Raw genomic sequence first — 15,072 nt, 5'->3', positions numbered from 1 at the left:
CACCCAGTAAAAGGCAGCCCGTGGCTTGATCCAGTTCTGGATTACGGTTAGTTCCTCTGGGTTCGTTTCACTTGTGTGATATTTACAATTCTTTTTTCTTAGCATGTTGTACATCTTGGTCAAGGTATTCTTAGTAAAGATGCTTAATTTCTTGATGTCTATTTCTCATTGCATCATGGAGTGTATATTTTACATTGCTTTCTCAGGCTAGAGGCACTGCATGGTGTGCCGTGTATGAGGAAATACCTCAGCAATATTCACGAGTTTGGGGGTGCAAGCTAATTATAATATCAAGAGCAGGGTCTCCTTGAAAGAAAGTTAGCACCTGCAGCAGAGGAGAGACGTCTTACCGCAGAGTTTGACTTTGTCTCCTGCACGGACGTGTGAATGATGGCTCTTATTATACGTTGGGAAAAAATATATACATTTGAATGTGTGTGGACCTTAGACATGAGGCAACAATAGAAAACATAAATAACATCTGCTCCTAAGGGGATTCTTGTGTTTTCATGCCAAGACATGTCACATGAGCTCTGATTCACAGCAGGGTTCCTCAGTAACAGGAGATGTGTTCATGTCTGTACTATGCTGGTGAGTTTTGGGGTTTGCATGTTTCTTTTGCATCTGTGATAAAAAGTGGTTGCTAGTGAGGTGTGCATCCATCACATAGGCACACAGGAGTGTTGGTGAGATGCCATGTAGTTTTATTCACTCAGAGGCTGAGCAGACAGCAGACCGTCGCTGTATGTGTTTACTGTGGCAGGCATAGGTGTAGAAAAATGAAAATGAGCATATGGTTTGCTTTCCATGCAATATGGGTTGAACAGCAGCAATCTCTCTAAGCCAGAAACTGAGTCATTTCTGGAGCCAGAATCCACAGTGTGATGTCACCATGTCCACACCCAATCAGGATTAAACTACAGAGCAAAGACCATCCAACTTTAGCACCTATAAACATAACATTGGAGATCTTCTTTTTATAAAAACAGTCACCATAAACACTCAACTACTGGTAGAATTCTACCTTTGGATGAAAACCAACATCTTGCTATTAGGCCTTTCCATAAAAACCCATGCATTCTTGATGAATCCTGCTGAATGAAAAAATGAATAAATACATTTTTGTGTCCAGTCATTTTCAAGACCCATCCGTCATGGGGTTGTTCAGACACATTAACTAACAACAAAACAAACATTCTGCCATTCTGGTTAACCCGCTGCCATCTAACAGGAACACACATAAACAGACAAACAACTCTTACACAAATAACATTCCAAAAGATATCCCACAACAGAAATACAAGAAATACATTAACATACCAACACAGCCCCCCTAAACACGGGCCGCAAGAAGTCCACGTTGACACTATCCACGATACATTTGACCCAGTTCATAAACAGTCTACAATCCATTTATCTGTCATATGTTGCTTTTCTCCTCCTATCCCATGCTTTAAAAAGATATTCAGAAAATGTCCAAACTGCGAATAAAACGGAAAACAAACAACAACAAACAAGTCAATGATAACTTTTTCTTGAATTCAGATTAGCCGATTTCCTTGTTCTCAAATCTAAATGTGAAGTAAATTTAAAAGTACAGTACAGTGTTTGAATTCAGCTTTATTTATATGGCAGCAAGTCATAGTAGAAGTTATCTCAGGACACTCATATACAGCAGGTCTAGGCTGTACTCTTTGACAGAGACCCAACAGTTCCCACCATGAGCAAACACTTGGCGACAGCCGCAAGGACACACTTCCTTTAAAGAGCCAGAAACCTTGAGCTTCTCACATATGCAGTAGTACTCCCGCAGACCTGTAAACACACTTAGATTTTTTAAATCTGTGCAGTTCCGTAGGCCCATAAAGACATTGGATAGCACAGGATCCCCTTAGAGTCTAGATACTGGTGGTGGAGGAGTAAAGCCAGCAGGTGCTTGATTGAAGCTCTCAGCTGAATCTTCAGGAACATCCTGGAGGAAATGGTGGCAACAGAGACTGGTTTGTGTACAATAGTAGGTTTAGACAAAATGGTCTATTAAAATAGCCGTTTCAAGGACTGATAATACTATAATTATTTTAATTGTGGTAAATAGCGGGACAATTTGGCAGTCAGTTTTTAAAACCGGGACATTGTAGTATTTTACAGATAACAACCCACATTCTCCTTATCTAACTTGCAAATATGACCCCCCCCCCCGTCCTGCACCTTAGCTTGTTGAATGAGAGACCAAATAAACCCTTCACAGGGGAAACTGCACTGGTAATGTCAGTGTGTAGTGGTGTGGTCCTTACTCTTCAATACCACTAACAACATGCTGTCATGCAGGCTTTGTTTACTTTGTTTTTCACTTTCTACAGTGTAACACCGGCACTGTCTGCTGCTGTCAATCAAACACAGACACCAACACGCCTCTGCAACAAAAAGGAACATTTCTGATATCTGAAGAGCTTTTTTTCTTTCTTTCTTCTTTTTCTAATCAAAAAAACTACAAGCAATCTATTTCTGACGTTCAAAACATCATTTTAGTTGCACAAATGAAAAATTGGTTTTACTTTTTATAACTTGTAGGTACACCGGTGTGTGGGTCTACTGTTGCACACATGCCTGGGTTTTGTTTTTCCAGTCAGTTATTCAGACGGCTGTGAGACAGTTGGAGACGTCAACTATTAAGGTAATAAACCATAATTTCACCATCTGTCTCCCAATCCAATATTGGATCTACTTTAACTCTCTTATTATATTATATTATTTTCTAACCAGAGGTTGCTTGGATGAAGAGTGGAGGACAGTGCAGCACGTGGCTGCCATGGAAACACAGTGCCACTGGCCATTCGGTCTCCAGATGTCTTTGAAATGGTCTGTGTGCATCCGCTTCAAACAGCACATCACACAGTGAGCCCTCTGAAGTATCCCTGGTCTTACCTCATCCTTTCATCTCTGGCTAAATAAGACTTTCCTTTTACCCAACTGGAGGGGATGAAGAGGAGGAAAACAATAATCAGGTGTTGGACATTCGGATCATTACAATTGCAAAAGAAACTCTTTGCAATGGGGTTCAGTTGGTAATCAATATAATGATCTTTTTCTTTGATTGCTTCCTGGATTACCCTCTGACAGTCTGAGGCATCGCTCAAGGTTGAAGGTAAAAGTCCATGTCCTAATAAATCACAGGTTTTAATTGCTAAATATTCAAAGTGGGCTATTTCACACTCAGAGAGGCCTACAGGGCCGAGATAGCAGAGGGCAGCCCATCCAGAATGAGCGGATAAATTGAAAAGCACATTACAACCACACCGCCTCATGTGACTTTCAGCTTTGTCCATGGCTCACAGGTTATGGTAATGGTTATGGACGCCTGGGCTCAGTGAGCTGCTTTGCATTTATAATGTCGGCCAAATACAGTCAGCATTCAGGGCACTCGAAAAAGGCGGCTAGTTATTTCCCCTTCCTGTTAATGGTGTCAACGTGTTGCTTCTCCGGCAGGGCTCAGTGTCGGCGCGGCGTTTCGTCGGCTGAATGTCACTCGTCATTATTTTGGGGCCTTTACAGAAGCTCTCAGGCTGCTTTCCCACCTGTGCTTGATGCAAAGACTGTTAAATTGAAAACCACAGCTAGGAACAGTTCAGGCTGCCTTATTATCAGACGCCAGCTGGCTCCATGGAGTGCCCACTTCACCTCGTAACACAGGCCTCATTCAGGTACAAATGTCCTGTAATGTGCCCCCCTCCACACACACACACATACTTCCACACCATCTGCTCTCAATTATGCTGATTTGTATCTTTTTAACAAGGAAGCTTAACCGGTAGTTTGACTCACGTCACATGCATGGATAACAAGAGCAGAGGAAATGAGGTGTGTGTGTGCGGCCTGTGAGTGCGTTGAAAAACAGGGAAGACAGAAGGAAGCACTTCCAAAGGAAACTTTTGAAGAAATGCCACTTGCTTAGATAAGAGATCTGTCCCCAGTGGACACTGTTGTAAGGTCAATATGGAAGTCAGGGAAGTAGAGATGTGACTCATTAAGTGATAAATCTGAAAAATGGTAGAAGCTGACTCAGTGTGGGACGTTTCTATATATAAATCAGTGCACAGATGGCCTGTGTTGTGAAAAGTTCCTCTGGAGTCATGAAACTGCCAATTACACTGCATTTACCGGGCAGAGCAATTCATCATTTTGCAAAAACTGTGCTTCAGTTTTCCTACAGTAGAAATGAATAACACATTTTAATTCAAAGTGTTAGAAACCAAAGCAGGCCATAATTGCTGTTTTTTGTTGCAAAAGCTTGCACCTATAACTCGGTAATACACTACACTTGCCTACTCGTGCCAGGAAAAGGCTGAATCCCACACTGACATCAACTAAAGACGAGGAGAGAAAGTTCAACAAACAAGGTTAAAATGTTCTAATCTATTTTTGAAGCATCTCTGAGGAGGTTGAGGGAAAGCCGTGAATCAATAAAACTGCTAAAGTAGTCAACCAGTGATTAAAACAGCCCATTCTTAGGCCAAAGCGAGGATACCCTGTCAGTGTCACATTTTGGCTCGCCTACAGCAGATGTGAGAAGTACACGTGTGTACGGAAATGCAGTATTAGTAATGTATTGTATAAAGAGCAACGTGTGGTATATTTGATTACATCGGGATAATGGTATTATGAGTTAGAGAGAGGAAGACAGATGCAGAGGAGAGTGTTTATGGAGCTAATGAACGTGAATAATGAAGCCAGTTAAACTCACTACAGTACTGGTGGATAGATGGCTCCAACAAACACTGGACTTTAACCGAGAAGGCCACTGCTTGTGTCCCCCTGAAACCAAAAGTCAGTGTTGACTTGTCAGGAAGAATCTTTTGCTAAACGTAACCAAGTAGTTTTGTTTTGCACCCGCAGCAAGATTTATTTTGAAAGTGTAACCAGATGTTGCATATTTATTATTACTTGACCGTGGAATGAGCATTGAGCGTTGAAAACGTGACACTGCCACACCTGTGAAATGGGAAGGTGGACCAGCATGTGTTACATGCTTTGGTCTGCTACTGGGTTGGATAAAAAGGGCTGCATGCAATTAAAAGTACATTTGAAGCTCTTTTGTTGTTTGTTTTTTACTGACAGTACAAGGCTGACCTCACAGATACAGGAGACTGCATACTTTAATAACTCACTACATTAATTCACTAATTGTTCACAAGCTCTGTGTGCAGCTGGGCATATGCTTGAAGTTCACCCTTAAAAGCACTATGAATGGTTAAATAAAGACTTTCCTTTATAAAGCACATTGTAGATGTCCACACATGCTTATGGTCTATTTGAATTTGCTTGCCTTTGATGCTTACTTTCTGTAAGCTTTGGTCTAATTGAATTTACTTGTTAACAAGTGTGTCTATATATCCCAGCCATTAAGATGCTGCTGCAATGGGATTAAGTAAATATGTGAACAAGAGCACATTAAGAGCACACACTAATAGATAGAGAGAATTACAAGCTTTGATATAGCTGGGTATACTTGCACTCCTAATGAATTTTGATAAAGGCTATTACAGAATGGGGCTCTCACAGCATTTGCATTAGGAAGATGTTGAGGTGAGGATATCATATCTGGAGCAGTCTGTGAAAGCCATTATTATAATCACATATAATCATCATTAACAGTGTAGTGATTGTGATCACAGGATATAAACAATGTCTAATAATGAAGCTTTAATTTCAAGCTACAGTATGCATCTCTGTGCTTTATCACAATTGTAATTCTTTTTTAAATTAATAATTCTCACCCTCTCCGTGTCCCTCATCTGCTGTTGACCTTGGGATGTCAACATCCATAAAGCATCCAGACGTGCTGGAAAAGTAGATGATGCAATCACAGGAAATCTACAATATAAAAAAAGAAATGCTAATAAAGTCTGTGTATTTGAAAAGGCTTTCTGTTTTATGATTGCCAGTGTTGCCTGGTGTGCACTTTTCTAATTGCAAGAGAATTAATTGATGACATATTTCAGAAGCCCACAACAGAAGATTCTACATTAATTTGTGTAGCGATATCAGAGACCCCCCGCACAGTTTATTCAAAAGATGTATTTGTACTATTAACTCCTGTCTCAGCTGAATGCAAACCAGTGCTCTGTGACAGTGGAGGTTAAATGTGAATGATGCAACACAGCCATTAAGCTACAATAGCTTCTACCATCCTGGAGCCTTTGGCCCTCCGTTGCCTCTGAGGTCAGCTCCGTCAGGACTGCTCACTATTAGTCAGCGGCACAAATTCGTAGGTCAGCAAAGTTGAACTTGGCGGGACATGGATTTACTTTGGCTGAATCCACTGATCATGGTGAATTCCTTGGAATGAATGCTGGTGTGACCAGGCCTTTACTCTAGAGCGTTGCTTCCCAAGCTTTTTTTTTGTAAGACGTACTCCCACAGTCCAGTCCGATTAACTCACACACTCCTTCACCAGAGGGGTAGTATGTCTTCATACTAAAACCATATGGAGTAAGCTGGACGTTCCAACCATTTCTCCAATACTTCTAGTGATCGGTTTCAGCAGTTTATCCAGTATTTTTAGCTAAGTATTTAAACTCCTCCGCTCACTTGTTATATAGCTTAATTGCAATAACTACTACATGAATTGAGTCAATTTTAATCAAATCAATAATTGAGGTTTTTTTTACATTAGTTGCAGTACTTTACAATCTCTCCATGTACCCCCTGGCAACAGCAGAAGTACCCCCTGGAGTTCAAGTACCCCAGATTGGGAACCATTGGTCTAGAGGCCCTATGTAAATGACACAAGGACAACGAGCAGTGAAAAGGTTGGTCTTGTGTGAACAAACTGTGATAGATCAACGACAACATCAGGTGCATTTGAAGACACTAAGGCCAAAGAAACTTGTTGTATGGTTGCCACAACCACATGCCCTTATTCTCTCTTTTTTAGGTTTACTATACCTGTTATAATAGTGGTTAATCTGACCATTGCAAGTACTGACCACTGACTATGATTGCCTTATGCTTTCTGAGAAGTGTGTGTGTGAAATGACACACATCACATTTGAACAAAATATTGTATTCTTTGTAGAATGAATCGGGTCATTCTTCTCAATATTTAAAAGGCCTACAAAGGCGAAGTCTACATCGGGATGACAGATTGATCACTGTGGAGCTGCCAGCTCTAGCTAAGCTTACTGCATATGCTAATGTCATTTGCAGTGGACTCTGGCCTTCACACACGTCTCCGCTCATTGTAGCTTATCAGTTGAAGGTAAATGTGTGCCTGATGTGGCTGATTGATTGGGACATTTGCGTCTTGCACTCCAGGATTTTAGCACGTTTGCATTTGCGCCTTCAATTCTCTTTACAGATGCTGATAGCCTGCTGGGACTGTTTTACCCCCCGACAACCACACACACACACAGACACACACACACACACATAACACACACTGACTCCAACACAAAAAGAAATAGCAATTATAATTTTGTTATTTGCCCAGCCCCCCCCCCCTTTCCTTCCTTTAGCAAGCGGCGGGATTGTTATCCATCCATCATCCATCTATCTAATTGTGCTTGAGTGTTTCTGAGAGCGCTGTCACAATCTTGGTCTCTGTGGGATGTCATTTGTGCATCAATAACACAAACGTCAATGGCACTGTTGATGATCATTCAGCCATAAAGCGAGCAGACCAGACAAGAGTCGGTCTGGTTGATTCTTTAGAGACGACTAAATCAGGCTTTCTTTACAGAATCAACCAAATCTTGTTTAAATACTTTTAAAAAGAATGTTTAGTGCTTCTTTTTGGTTGTTACAGCTTTCGTTTATTACAGTGTACTGATATCTATAACCTCTTACAAGCTTTTTCACAGCTTTTAACAACATGTCATAATGTTCCTCTGCAAATGGACCTTGCTCAATTGTTATGTAAAGGTTAGGGTTAGGGTTAGTTAGTATGTCATATCATTTACATTAGAAGCCGACATTTTTTAGGGATTCATGTGGACTTTCACTTTTTGTGTGCAATTTCACTATTCATCATGTGATTGGGACGGGATAGGAAAAAATCAATGGGAGCAGGAGGGATAGGAATCATGATAACAATAGGTCAGTTTTTATATATAAATATGCAGTTCAGTGCTACATCAGTTAGCTTGCCAACCCCTGGCAACAAGTCAAACAGTCTGTAATTCATAGTTCACCCATTGTACGGAATTGGATTATTCTCCAACTCCGTCATCTATTGATCATCCCGTATTTTAGCCACCATGAAACTGCCTAGCTCCAAGGCTGACCGTTCCCTAGGAGCTGAAAGCTCCAGAGTTGCTGGAGAGTCACTAATCTTGTCTATTAAAGCAGAGGTATAAACTTAGGTAGGATGTGCACAAACAGATGCAGGATTCGTGAGGCAGCCATCAAGCAGACTTAAAGACAAGTACCTCCAGTATAGACACACAGAATCTGGCGAGGACACATCTGGATGCACTGGACCACTGAACACTGCGGATGGTGGGTGGATTGCTAAACAGTACACAAAAATATGTTACTGAAAACATGTTTAGTAAGAACTAGGCAATGCAGCAACAGAATCTTGATTCGTATTTCATCAGCATTGCCTAGTTCTGCTGTTTGATCTGAGTTTTGTGAGGCTGTTGCTTTGCGCTGGACGGACTTCATTTGCATTAAGTTGAAGCTGAGTCGTGTTTATGCAAATTCAGATACGGGGAACAGTCAGTCAACTCGTCACGGTGTAACCATCATGCACCGTGCGGCCAGAGCTCCTGCCCTCCATGGAAAATCTGTTGACTTGACATCAGTCAACTGATCCAGTGTGTTTGAGACTCAATACAAGTGTTGGCCAAGTGATGGCTCTTGCATCTAACGGTACAAAGTATTTTGTTTTTGCTTCCTTGGATCCCAAAGTGGAGGTTTTGTTGAGATAAAGACCCGTTCATTGTTAGTTGAACTGTTGTGTTTCTTGTTGAAGTGTAGCCTGCAGTAGTACGCGTATAGTTAGTTCAAATCAAAATCATTGAATTGCCCGCCCCGATTCCTCCTGAGGGTGACACAGGAGAGAATACACTCTAGTGTCACCCTCTAATACACAATGACAGGTGGTCGTATAAAGTGGAGCGAGCATAACCTCTTTGTCTGTTCAAGGATAAGTGCAAGGGCTGGAAGTATATGCACACACACAACATCCCACAAAGGAATTAATAGCCACTGTATTGACCCAAATACAACAAATTTTGCAATTACTTACACATTAGTTAGTCACATATTTTTTTCTCTGGAAATTACATTTGACATATTCACACAGAGTGTTGCATCATGGGTTGTTTGTAGCCTTAATGTTCTTGGCTAGAACATTTATTAAAGGTTGTTTATAGTCTTTCAGTTAGTCAGCACTAAAAGTGTGAGACTTTGGCTCAAGTGTAACCTACAGAGCTTTGCTGGATTGTGTTTTGGGGGAAATTTTTATGAGTTAAAATGAGTTGAAAGGGTTCCCCTGTACTTTAATACACAGTGACCAAGCAGCCAAAATCCCCCCCCCAAAGATACAGAAACTCACAATGAGTATAAGCAGAAAAGACAAAAATGCTAGCTGTCAGGCAAAATCAAAATCATTCAGATTGTCTCCAAGAAGCTGACAGCAGAGTGTGAGTATGTTACTGAGAGACAAACTACACAAATGTGGGATTTATACTCGAGTGTTTCATGCTTCAAAAGGCTTCAAGGCTGAGTACTATCTATCCTTGGACTAAGAGTATCCCCAACACGACTTGTCTAGAGGTGTTTCATATTTTCCAAAAGGTGTTGGATGAAGTGGTGTTTTATTGTCGTATGAATTCTTTACACAGCAGCATGTCACACCATCTTACCGTCCTTATTTACACATAGATTGTGATGCTAAATTAGCTGATTGAAACACTACAATTATTTGTTTTTAACTGAATCCATAATCCATTTAGTTCAATATCACATACTAAATTAATGTCTGTTACAGCAATACATGATTAAATTAATTATTACTAATTTAAATTACTTTATTAAATGTGAGTTTTCAATAGTTAATCATGTGGCTGCATGTTAACAATCACAGACATGGTTGTGTATATATAATTGTTTTATTCTTGCACAAGTCACTAGGTTTGTTGCTTTATAATTTCATTAAGTTGCTCGACCACTTGTAATGGGACCTTAAGGACTGGTGATAACGACACCTGAGCCGGCTGTGCTCACTGATGCAGATGGTGAAATAAGGTTGAAAGCTCCAAAAAGGTTTCACACAAACTGACTCTAACTATTCAACGATGAACTTGCATGCTCCAAACTATATGTCACAGCTGTTATAAACCCTACTTCTTTTTACATGGAGGCTAAAAGAGGAATTGAATGTAAATCAGCTGCTGTATCGTGGCCCAGATTGTCACTGACAAAGATGAAAATGTGACATGTTACTGCATGTGCTGTAGCATGAAGACGATGCTGGCATCTTATACCCCTGAGGGGCTGGGATAATAAAGACATTACCACAGAATAAATGGGCTGCTTATAGCGTGTGTGTGTGTGTGTGTGTGTATGGGGGAATTTTCCTGGCACTGATGAAATTTAAAACGATGCATGGGAACATGCTCACCTTGTTATTAATGGCGCATGCAGGCTTGATGAAAAGTGTGTACCTTGTATATGCATGGATGATTAAGTGATGAAACACCACATGAGATCTTTAAGTGTGTCAAAGACATAACATGGAAACACAAGCATAGGAACACACGTAGCGAGTAAACAGTAATTTTCTAGTTTCATGCTCTTAAATGTACCTGAATAATGTTCCTCATATTCCCCATTTAAATCTGTAATATGTGTTTCTTCGATGTACAGTTTTACAAGAGAAAACTAGTATTTTACTCATTCCAAGCATTATTGAAAGCAGGTCACTAACACTATGCGTACTAGATATTTTCCTTTAATTCACAGCTTGCAGTGCATGTTATTAAGTATATGGCTGATGACCTGCAGGAGGAGTCTTTGCATTGACTGCAGAGGTGTGTTCCACGTGCTGGTTGGCCCATGGAGGCCCTCCCTCATGCTGGCTGCCAACGAGGACTCATGTTAAATATGAAGCTACCGTCAAGCGAGGGCTTAGCTCACCTTAGCATTTAGCTTACTTAGTACCTCTGAAGCTCACTAATTAACATGTATATCTCATTTGTTTCATCTGTATAATAATCAAACTGTTTCTGTTTCTAGTCTTTAAAGTAAAATATTTTTTCAGTTTGATTGTGCAGATTGAGGGTGAAGGGGCAGATGGGAAACAGTGGGAGAGAGAAGGGGGCGAGACATTAGAACAAAGGTTGCTAGTTGGAATTAAACCGGCGATAAAAGTGATTGTGCGTCATGCGCAGTAACCATTCAGCTTACAAAGCACTCCAGTTTTGCACTTTTTACGTACGTTTTTGTGATGTCTGTCAATTCAGCAACAAGGACACTACCCATGGCTGAAATGGCCCATTGTTCCAAAACCTCAATAGTCCGACAGCTCGTTATTCCAAAAACAATTTCCCACTGCTCCGAAGGCCTGACAGCACAAAGTCAGGTTGTCATGGCAACAATAATAAATGTTTGGAGAGGTTTAGGAAAAGATCATAGTTTGGGTTTAAATAAGTTTGTTAGTTACAATGGAATGACTGCACAAGGTACGGTGGTATTGTATACGGACAGTTTATTTTATATGATATGATATAATATGATATACAGATCCACAACCTTGTACACCATTGGATCTTTCTGGATACAGACTCCTTTTAAAAAAACATCTGGGTTAGGGTTTAGCAGCTACTACTATAACACTCTGGAGTCTCTGACTGAAGTGTTGGCGGTCTAGTTGCATTGTGGGTAATGTAGATGGCAGGTTTTGAGAGGGAAGAAGAATGTGTGGAATAAAGACAAAATCTTCGGTTCTGCTGCATCGATTTTGTTGATTGAGTCCGACATAGGAGTGCAATGCTGGAGGTATCGATGGAGTTCTGTCTAAAGTTGGGAAAGACTGTGGGCCAGCTTAAATATTTAAAAAGTGGAAACTTATTTGAAATGTGATAACCATGATTTTCCTGTAACCTTGCAGTGCTGCACTACTCCAACCACCTCCCCAAGAAGGTAGTGCTTTCTTCACTGGAAAAATGTTGCCCCTTAACATCATCCATTGAGAGTTTATGTTTCCCTTAAAAACGAGCTGAGCAAAGTTTGGAAGTTGAACAGGCAGTATGCAACCATACGCCTCAGTTATGATCAACTTTGCTCCAAAGTGAACCCATGAATGTTCAGCAAATGTTTCTTCTATCTCTGATGTAATTGACATAACCTGTAAACCTGTAACTATTTCTCTTCATTGCTCGTCTAAAGTTAAGTGTGTACACTATAACTCAGTTTTTCCAGTGAGCTGATTGGACTGAAGTTCACATGTTCTGCTGTTTTGGAGCCACGCAGTATAGATTACCAGTGTGACTGGAACTGGTGTGATTGCTCCTGCTCTGTGATGATAAGTTAAACCCAAGGACAGTTGCCTAATCTGACTTCATGATTCAGGCCAGAAAACTGATGGTTTTGTGCAGACAGGGTGTTAAAAGGAAACTTTATGCTTTAATTTGAAGACTTATTTCCAGGTTCCCCAAGGCTGGAGCATAATGACTGGAATTAAAATGAATGGTCTGAACATCGCTTGGCTGCTCAGTATGCTGTTATATTAATGACCTTTCTGCAGACCAGGTGTAATGCATAAGTTCAATTATCAAAAGGATGTTGGCTCTATGGATCCACATCACACCGTTGGTTACTAATGATAATGCTCATCTAGAAACTGAAACATATTCTATTCCTGCACTCAGCAGAAGCTAAATTCCTATAGAAGTGAATGTAATATCAGTTGTTACTGTAATGTCTGAATTGCTTTTCAGACATCGGGAAAGAAAAGATTGCCTTTTTGGCAACCCCTGCTGAGATCAGAAGTGATACTGCAGACAGAAGCTGTGTACAAAGAGCGGGGGTGGCAAAAGCAACAAAAAGAACCAACTCTTCCATCACCTAAACATCTCTGCAGCCTCACTTCCACCATCACCACCACTCCCCCTCCATACCAGCAGGAAATACAGAACAGAGAAGCAATTTCAAATGTAATTCTGCAACAACACCAATAAACCTCAACTTTATTCCCCAGAGACACAACTGTGTGCGTCCTGCGGGCAGAGGAGGACTGTGTGGTTGTATTACTTGTTGTGTTGACTTTGCACTGCACGATATAAACCTTTTTTGTGTTTTTCTGCTGCTTTTAGTGACCCTTTCCAGTTTGTTAAACTCCTAATAAGTCATTTTCTTACATTTTTAACTTTGATTCTTGCTTCTGTAGTCGTGAGTACATGCAGTAAATGAGGCCACTAAGGGATCTGTCTTGCAGCACACTGGGTATGTAGACAGAAAATGAAAGTAGTCAGGGTACAGTCCAGCAGTAGTGTTGATTCAGGAAGCTAATGTGATTAAAAGAAGCTGTATTTCACAGCCACCGTAGTTTCTCCTTTGTGCTTCAAAGAAGAGGGAGGTTGAAGTAAGGGAGTTGCAATCTGCAACTGCACCCTGGACCTTTGGGTGACTTGACGAAGCCTAATTTAACAGTAGCTGAGCACTTCTTGATCAGTTTCTCCTCAAAAAACACCACAAGACTGGTGTACTTCCAAAAAAAGCCTGGCTTTCTAATCTGGTAAAACATTTATAAGTCCTGGAAAGTCCTCTGTGCGCACTGTGTGTGATGCGACTGGGGTTGTATTTGTAGATTTCTTAGCAAACACGCTGCTTTGAGCTTCACTGAAATTGCAGTGACTCACCTTGAGATAGAGAATGAACGTGTCAGAGGTGCTTCTGTACAATCTAATTCTCTGTGTAAACAGCAGATAAACAGCCGAAAGGGATGCTCACCGTAAAGACTGAGACTGATTGTAACCACTTTAGAGCTCTCTGTCTCTCGCTCTCTCTGTCTCTGCCTTTATCCTTTTGTCTTCTCTCTGTCAGCCTGTCTGTCTTTCACCCTCTCTGTCTCGCTCTCTGACAGCGGTATCATTGTTTCAATCCCCTGACAGTGACTGATATCGGAGAAGGTGTAAATGTTAAACAGATGTACCTCTTGACCTTTTTCTTCTTTTGTACAACTAGTGTCTATTTGTTTTTCTGGGATAGATATTGATGTTTTGACAGTTTTGAGGTTGTGAAAAATTCATTGTTGGCTTCTGTTTGCATACAGAAATGTGGCAAGGATAGATTATCACAGCGTCTACGAGTCCTGTGATTACCTTCATAAGAAATGTCTGCAGTTTACAGGCAGATACAATGCAAGTAAGTACCTGAACAGAAAAGAAAGCCATTTAGTTGTCGAGTCATAAATAGAGAATATTTATGATGCCTTTTCTTGTGTGTCAGGGAAAAAGATGCTGCTCTGCTGACAGACAGAATGGAATTATTAAATGCAACCTGAGCTCAGGAGGCCTTTGGCTGAACAGCAAAACATTTATCACAAACAGTAATCTTTGGACACGTATCATTTACAATAAAATAAATTGGGCCTTCACTCCACTTTTGGCAAGGCTCAGTTTAGATTTGGTTTAGCGGTTATGGAACCTAAATCGCTTATGACAGCAGAAGTGCCACTGTTGGCGTGTTTCTCTACATTCAGAGGACGGGCTGACACAGAGACATCATTTTGAGTGCTTGTGTGTGCATGTATGTCCTCACGTTTAAGTGCATGCATATACATGAGTCGGCATGTCTGTGTGTCTATTAAAAGTCCATTTTCTTTGCAGATGCTGTAACTCAGTGTGGCGTTTGATAAGCAAGAGCGCTGGCTGCTTTTTTCTCTTCCATTCTTTTATCAGTCATGGACCATCAATAGCAGATCTGAAGTCCCTCCGCAGTGAGACGCCCATTCTGTCTCCCCGACCCTCTGAAAAGCCCGCTGTGAGAGCCAGTGTGGCTCCCTGGGATGATGAATATGAACTTTCTGAACTCAACTTGACATGTCAGCTGTCTTTGTGCGCTTTG

This window comes from Dicentrarchus labrax, unplaced genomic scaffold (genome assembly GCF_905237075.1).
Source record: "Dicentrarchus labrax unplaced genomic scaffold, dlabrax2021, whole genome shotgun sequence".
NCBI lineage: Eukaryota > Metazoa > Chordata > Actinopteri > Moronidae > Dicentrarchus > Dicentrarchus labrax.
The sequence above is the reverse complement of the archived record's forward strand: the minus strand, read 5'-3'. Positions refer to the sequence as shown.